This window comes from Lactuca saligna, chromosome 7 (assembly GCF_052625555.1).
Source record: "Lactuca saligna cultivar CGN05327 chromosome 7, ASM5262555v1, whole genome shotgun sequence".
Classification (NCBI taxonomy): domain Eukaryota; kingdom Viridiplantae; phylum Streptophyta; class Magnoliopsida; order Asterales; family Asteraceae; genus Lactuca; species Lactuca saligna.
Genome location: NC_136423.1, coordinates 134,964,481 through 134,971,386, shown reverse-complemented (window position 1 = coordinate 134,971,386; position 6,906 = coordinate 134,964,481). Strand labels below are relative to the sequence as shown.

Sequence of the window (6,906 nt, the reverse complement as noted above, 5' to 3'; positions counted from 1 at the left end):
TCTATACACTTGACACTCTGAATTTACGAAAATTTTATAGATACAGATGAATTGGAGAGAGAAGCGGAAACGAACTTCTCAACGTCAAGCGAGGAAGATGATGAATTAGTGTCTCAAAATCTCACAAGAGCTCGGAGGAAGAGACTTCGAAGAAATAAACTCAAAGAAGCTGCTTCCCACCGCCTACAGATTATCGGACTGGAATTGCCTCCTCCAGGCGATGATCAAATTGCATGATTTGTAGCTCTCTGTTCTTGTATCCTAATTTAACTCTCGATCAAACTTAAGGCGTGTTTGGCTTAGCTTTTAAAAGCTCAAAAGTTCTTTTCCAAAAAGTTACAAAAAGTCAGAAATCCTGACTTTTCCAAAAAGTTGTTTTTCTTTGTATTAAAACTCCAAAAGTTACTAGTTTGCCAAACATCTTTTTGTTTTTTTCTTTTACAAAAAGAACTTTTGACTTAGAAAAGCTAAGCCAAACACCCCCTTATATGTATATAGATATCATAGAATCAAGCGAAATAAAAGGATAATCAATGCGAAACAAATTCATAAAAAAAAAAAAGTGAAATTATCAGTTATTAAATACAGAAGAACGGAGAAGAATGTTACCTGGTAGGGACGATCGAGAAAAATCTACTTATAGAATGATGCCCGATCGATAATGGCGTAAGTGGAGATTGGGGGAAACTGAGGAATGAAGAATGCGGAATTAGGTCAAAATAATGAGTAAAGAGCAAAAGTATAGCCAATTGAATACTTCATAACTTCCAATTTTCCGAGATCGACAATTTTCAGATTTGCGATCGGCATAGTTTTTGGAACAAAGACACGATCGACTGTTTTCTAATTTGGGGAAGAAGTATATTTGGATCATGTGATTTGACCCATTTGCCCTTAATAAGATTACATCCAATTAAATACTACACGTTTTTTACCCTAGCAACGTATGTCCTTTATTTGTTTTATTGGTAAATCAAAATGTGAAAGGATTTAATTTTAAGCCATTATCTTACTGTGTCTTTTCTATTTTTTTTTAAATAAAAAAAAATAGAATTACAAATATTCAAAAAAACATTTGCTCATGAACATATTTTAATAAGCGGTTTATGATATCGTTATTCTATAGTTTTCATCAACTTTACACACTATTAATCCCCCTTCTCGTACATTGTTTATATTTAATAAACAGGCTCATATTTTAATAACTTAACTTTATATTGAAATTATTTACTTTTACACATAATTAAATTCAAATATTTTATTTTATAAGATTTATTCTATATAAATAAAAACATCAAATAAAGTAAAATTTTCAAATATAATTAGCAAATGTATGTCATCAAAATCTAATTGTATTTATAATGTAAAAATAATATTATAATTAAATTTTCAAAAGAATTATAAATAATATTTTATTTTTGTTGTTGAGTTTTCAAAAATAATTGTGTATTTTTAATATATTTTTATTTCAATAATCTTCTATATTTTGCTATGGAAACATATTCCGTAACTATTTAACTACGAAATTTTCCCGTAGCCAAATACCTATAGATTTTGATTTCATAGCTATTTTGCAAATTCACCTTTTTGTAACAACTTCCATAATAGATTAGTTACAAAATTTTATCTTGTGGCAAATTTTCCTAGCAAAATAGCTATGGATCTTAATTCTATAGCTAACTAGCTACGAATTTTTATTTTGTACCTAATTATGTAGCCAACTAGCTACATACATGGATTTTGTAATAAGTTTCATAGAGAACTAGCTACAACCAAAAAACTTGTAGTATTATTTGTAGTAAACTAGCTACGGTTTTTAATTTCGTAGCAACTATTCAAGATTTAGCTACGGAATGCAATTCCGTAGTCATTTCCGTAGCAAATTAGTTACAGCCAACTATTTTGTAACATATTCCGTATTAAAATAACTATGAATTTAGATTCATTAACAACTTTACGTAGTTATTTAAGATTTGGCTATATAATGCAATTTCGTAACCATTTATATAGCAAAATAGCTATGACAAGTCGTTCCGTAGTAAAATAGCAATGGATTTTCATTCCATAGTAACTTTCCGTAGTTATTTAGGATTTTTCTTGTAGTGTTACTGGAATGAAGCTAAGATTGATGAGCTTGATTCCATGAGTAAAAATTATGTTTCGGAACTTGTTGAACTCCCTAACGGTGTAAAACATGTACACTACAAAAAAATTGTCAATTAGTGACGAAAATGAAATAGTCACTAACAATAGAAAGAGTTGTCACTAAGTGATTTAGTCACCAAAATTTTGGTCGTCACTTTTCGTCACTATAGGTCCGTCACTAAACTGATATAGTGACCAAAATATATAATGGTCACTAAATAGTGACTAAATTATAGTCGTCACTATATATGTGACCACTCATTCCGTCACTAAAAGTAGTCACTGATCAAAGGAAGTCGTCACAGTTTAATCCAACTAGTGACCATAAAAAATCGTCACTCATTTAGTGACCAAAAAAATCGTCACTGCGTTCAGTTGTAATGATAGAGTAAACAAATCAATAAATATAAGTTCCTATTATTTGCATCTTCAAACCTAAAACTATCTACAATGGGATCAATATACATTTTGAGCTCTTAAAATTGCAAATAAAATAAATAAATAAATAAATAACATACTTTGTAAGTTAAATGATGAGTCCATCGATTTAAGTGTTAATTAATTATAACAATCAAGAAAAAAAATAGTAAAAGTAAAAACAATGAAAAGTAAGAGAAAAATTCTGCAATTGTTGTTCCTCTTGTTGCTCCTCTGTATGGCTTGAGTTAGCTCCTTATTACCCATCTCAACATTCTTTGTTACTTCAATCACCTATAATAATAAATAAATAAAACCACTCAACCAAATGCTAACAAATATAACATTCTACTTTATTCACCACATATTGCTATTAATTATAGATAAAAAAATGTAAGTATGTTGCTATTATGGTAAATAAGTGAAAAAAAAACAGAGCATATTGCCTATATTAGTACAAAGAGTAAAGTACATTGCTATTTCTCACCTGGTCATACAAACACTTAATTTGCTGAGCCTATCGCAATATCAAGAAATCTTGATAACTCCACCTATAAGGGTAGTATGGTCATTTTGTAGAGTTTAACAAGACGTACAAATATGGTGATAAAAAAGATTAAAAGTTCTCAAGTTAGGGACCAAATCCATAATTTTGATAAGCAGGAGGACTAAATATGTAGTTTGCAAATACCTTAAGAGCACAAGTTTCATCATTTAAAACTTATTGTTGAATTGTTGGCATAGCTTCTTGAAAGCGTACAGTTGTTAGTTGATCAGACCTGTAATTAAAAAAACATTAGTACAAAACAAAATCATCATAATTCCAAGCCATCCTTTTGCATTTGCTTCTTCATCTTTCAAGTCTTCAACATTGAACATATCAAAATTCCAATAGATAAGAGGCCCAGGGCAAAAAGAAAGAAAGGGCCCCTTCAAATTCCAATAATTTAAAGTAAAATATCAAAATTCATATACAAATTGATAAAAGAGATGAAAAACTTACAATTGAGGTTCATTAAGCTTTGAAAGAAGCTACTTGTTCCAACTTTGGTTTTTTTATTCAATTATGCAACTGATGTTATAAATATGAAACTGCACAAAGTTATAAAAAAAATATTGGTGTGAGTTTTTTCTAGATGTAAAATCACTAATAAAAGTATAAACTAATAATCAACGTTATCCAATATATCTTTATTAAGAAGTAACATAACCATGATGGTTGACATTAGGCAGATGGCGATATTGTTTGGTTTTTGATTCATACTCGAGCATTTTAAGAAAAAATTTCCTTTAATGTGCTTTTACTTTTCAAATCTACATATAAATATACCAAACAATTTCATTATGATATTGAACAAAGCCATGCTTGATGTTTTTCAACTATATTTAAACCTTAAATTTGACAAAGGTTGTTGTTAATTTGCTAAATAAATAAAGTATTCATTTCGTTCTTCAAATATTTGATGCCTAAAGACTAAAGTACGAACTAAAACACATGTTTACAAGCATTCGGCCAACAAAAAAAAAGGTACTTCATTTGGTTTCAACTTTTAAGCACAAGCCAACCAAAAGAATGAACATGAAACCCACTGCCATTGCACACTAGACCATTAACATCTAAAAATCAGAAAATCAAATCTAAAGAACAATTATTAAATACTTCATTTGGTTTCAGCTTTTAAACACAAAATCAAAATATAAAAATCAATTAAACGTTAATGAATACCTTAATAGATTAGTCATGAATTCCAATAAACTCATGTGATTAAATCACTAACAGAGACTCGAGAGAGATTAGAGAATCGAGAAGAAAAATAATCGATTGAGTTAATATTTGAAAATTGGGCTAAAGCAATTGTATGCGAAACAAAATAAGATTTCATTTTTTTTATTGGTGGCTATTTCTAAATTCTTGTCATCTTCCTAAATATTTTCCTCATTATTCTTTTTCTTAATTCCATTTATGTTTTATTGGTTGAGAAACAAAATAGCATACTTATACTAAGGGGTATTAGCGAAAAGATGGCTCTAGTATGTCTACTTTGATGTGTAAAAAGCTCAAGGTGGGTCTGAAATAAGGATTATCATGGGAGTTAGTAGCTATTTAATGCTTCATAGACAGAAGTACGTTGTTGTAATTGGAAGAAAACTCTAAAAATTTTCAATTTAAGATGTCCCCATACATGTCAATGAATGACTCTAATGGTTTATTCACCTTCAGAGGTTGTTTGTCTGTGTTTCAAGGTCTCAAACAAATCAAAAGAACTTTAATTATGTCTATTTTCTATCTTTTTAGTGACTAGTTTTGGTGCTACTCATATCTTGTTGGGGATGCTTATAGTTGGAGATTTTCTCAAACTTAAGGGCATTAATGGAATTCTAAGTGGCTGCTTTTGAATTCTGTATCTTAGGCTACCTTATACCTCTTAATGTTGAAATTTTATATCTAATGTTTAGGTTTTAGTCTTTATCCAAGGGTGTTAGTGTTGTGTCTTTGTATTTTGTTTGTGTCAGCTATATGTTGGCTTTGTTGGTTGATAGAAGTTTTATTGTTTAATAAAAATATGGGCTAAGTTCCAATTAGAAAAACAAAATAAAGCAACATTGTATCCTTATTCTTGGATTTTCTAATATAGCTAAAGGGAACCTGAAAAGCAATAGGTTTTGAGATAGTTGTAAAAGCAGGGATAAGCTCCCTCCACCTCAAGATGATGCTTTCTAAGAGCTCTCATGGCATACTTTATGTTAATCCCAATTTCGTCCTCAGCCTACAAATTTAAAACATCAAACTTCCATAATTATCACATGCTAAGCTTTACATATCATTCACATTTGCATTTGGATAATTAGAATAAAAAAGAAGCAAAACTGAACTTCCAAATTAGGAACTATATCAACGTTAAACCGCTACTAAATAACCAAAAACCAAATTTGGTATAAATAAAGTAAGAAAAAATTTTAAAAACCACAAACAATTGATAACTTAAGATATAAAGTAGATGAATTGTGTTCCATACTTGAAGAATGTTTACCTGGATACATTAATAACATGCAGTCAATCAATCTACCATGTAGATGAAGTAATCTGAGCTCAATCGTCCAAACATGCTTCTGAAATTTGGAAATTGGTTGCGGTGAGTTGTTACGGATAGTTAACATGGTGTCAGTGGTGTTTGTCATGGTGGCACGAGCTAGCTCTCGGTTGACGCTATGAGAAATTGATTCTTAGAAATCGATCATGTACAGCTTTAGAGTCCAAATTAATTTTCAGAAATCGGACCACAAATCAAACAAGGAGTCTGCTAGGGTTCCAACGAAATAAGAGAGGAACACGACGAGAGAAAACTGAAGAGTTTTTAGTAGATGTTTCTAGCGAGAGAAAGAGGGATGATAGGCTAGGGTTCGAGTTCTTATGTGGTTTCCAGTGATCGATTGATAAAAACAGGGTGGGGTTTTTTTAGTTATTAGGGTAAATTATAAAAATGGTCCTTGTGGTTATATATCTTTTTTGAATGAGGTCCTGAGTTTTAATTTGAACACTTATAGTCCTGAAAATTTATTTTTATAACGAAAAAGGTCCCTAACTGATATAAAAAGACAAATTACCCTTATTAGAACCAGGAAATGAATCCAATCGTATTCTTTTCATGTTCTTCTCCAAACAATTACAAATTCGTGTTGGAAAAAAATTAAAACTACAATGCTTTTGTAACACCGTAAATTTCAAAACAAAATTTTCAAATTTTATAAAACATAATTTACTTAATATTCATAAAACAACCATGTTTGAAACTCAATCCAAGTAATACAAAAATCCCAAGATCTCAAAATCATAAAGTCCCATGCGTGTGTACTGATCAAGTCGGCGCCTTCCCACGGTCATTACTAGTACCTGAAACAAATAACACCAAAACACTGTAAGCACAAAGTTTAGTGAGTTCCCCAAAATACCACATATAACACATATTAGCCACTCGAGGCTATAACTCTGTGGGTCCGTGCACCCAAACTCTGTGAACCCTCAGGTTCTAACTCTATAAACATGCACATCATAAATCACAAAGAATAATACAGCGTAACACATAACACAAATATAGCATACAAGCACTGTATCACATAACTCTAGTGACCTACTCAAGCTATGTATAGTGAGAAGACTCACCTTGCGTATCTCGGTAACTCGCAAGTCCTTGAAATCACTCATGCTCGATCTCCCGATCTATAGTCCTCCTATAATACAATACATCTCTAAATAACACTTCACAACTAAGGTTAACTATCCCTTAACAAGTCAACATAGGTCAACACTGGTCAACGATCAACTTTGATCGGACTCGGCGAGTG

The 6,906-nt window shown here is 30.8% G+C and overlaps 1 long non-coding RNA gene across 2 annotated transcripts; it reads right to left on the bottom strand.

The window, feature by feature from the left end:
- Positions 1 to 2,627: 2,627 nt before the first annotated feature.
- On the bottom strand, positions 2,628 to 5,981 carry LOC145004125 (uncharacterized). 2 transcript variants are annotated; one of them, XR_013662278.1, is made up of 6 exons: positions 5,595 to 5,981; positions 5,210 to 5,330; positions 3,566 to 3,654; positions 3,254 to 3,341; positions 3,050 to 3,113; positions 2,628 to 2,856 (listed from the first exon to the last, which is right to left on the bottom strand). It is a non-coding gene; the product is annotated as an uncharacterized LOC145004125 (long non-coding RNA). The 2 variants fall into 2 exon arrangements; XR_013662277.1 differs by having other exon boundaries at positions 5,265 to 5,330.
- Positions 5,982 to 6,906: the final 925 nt, after the last annotated feature.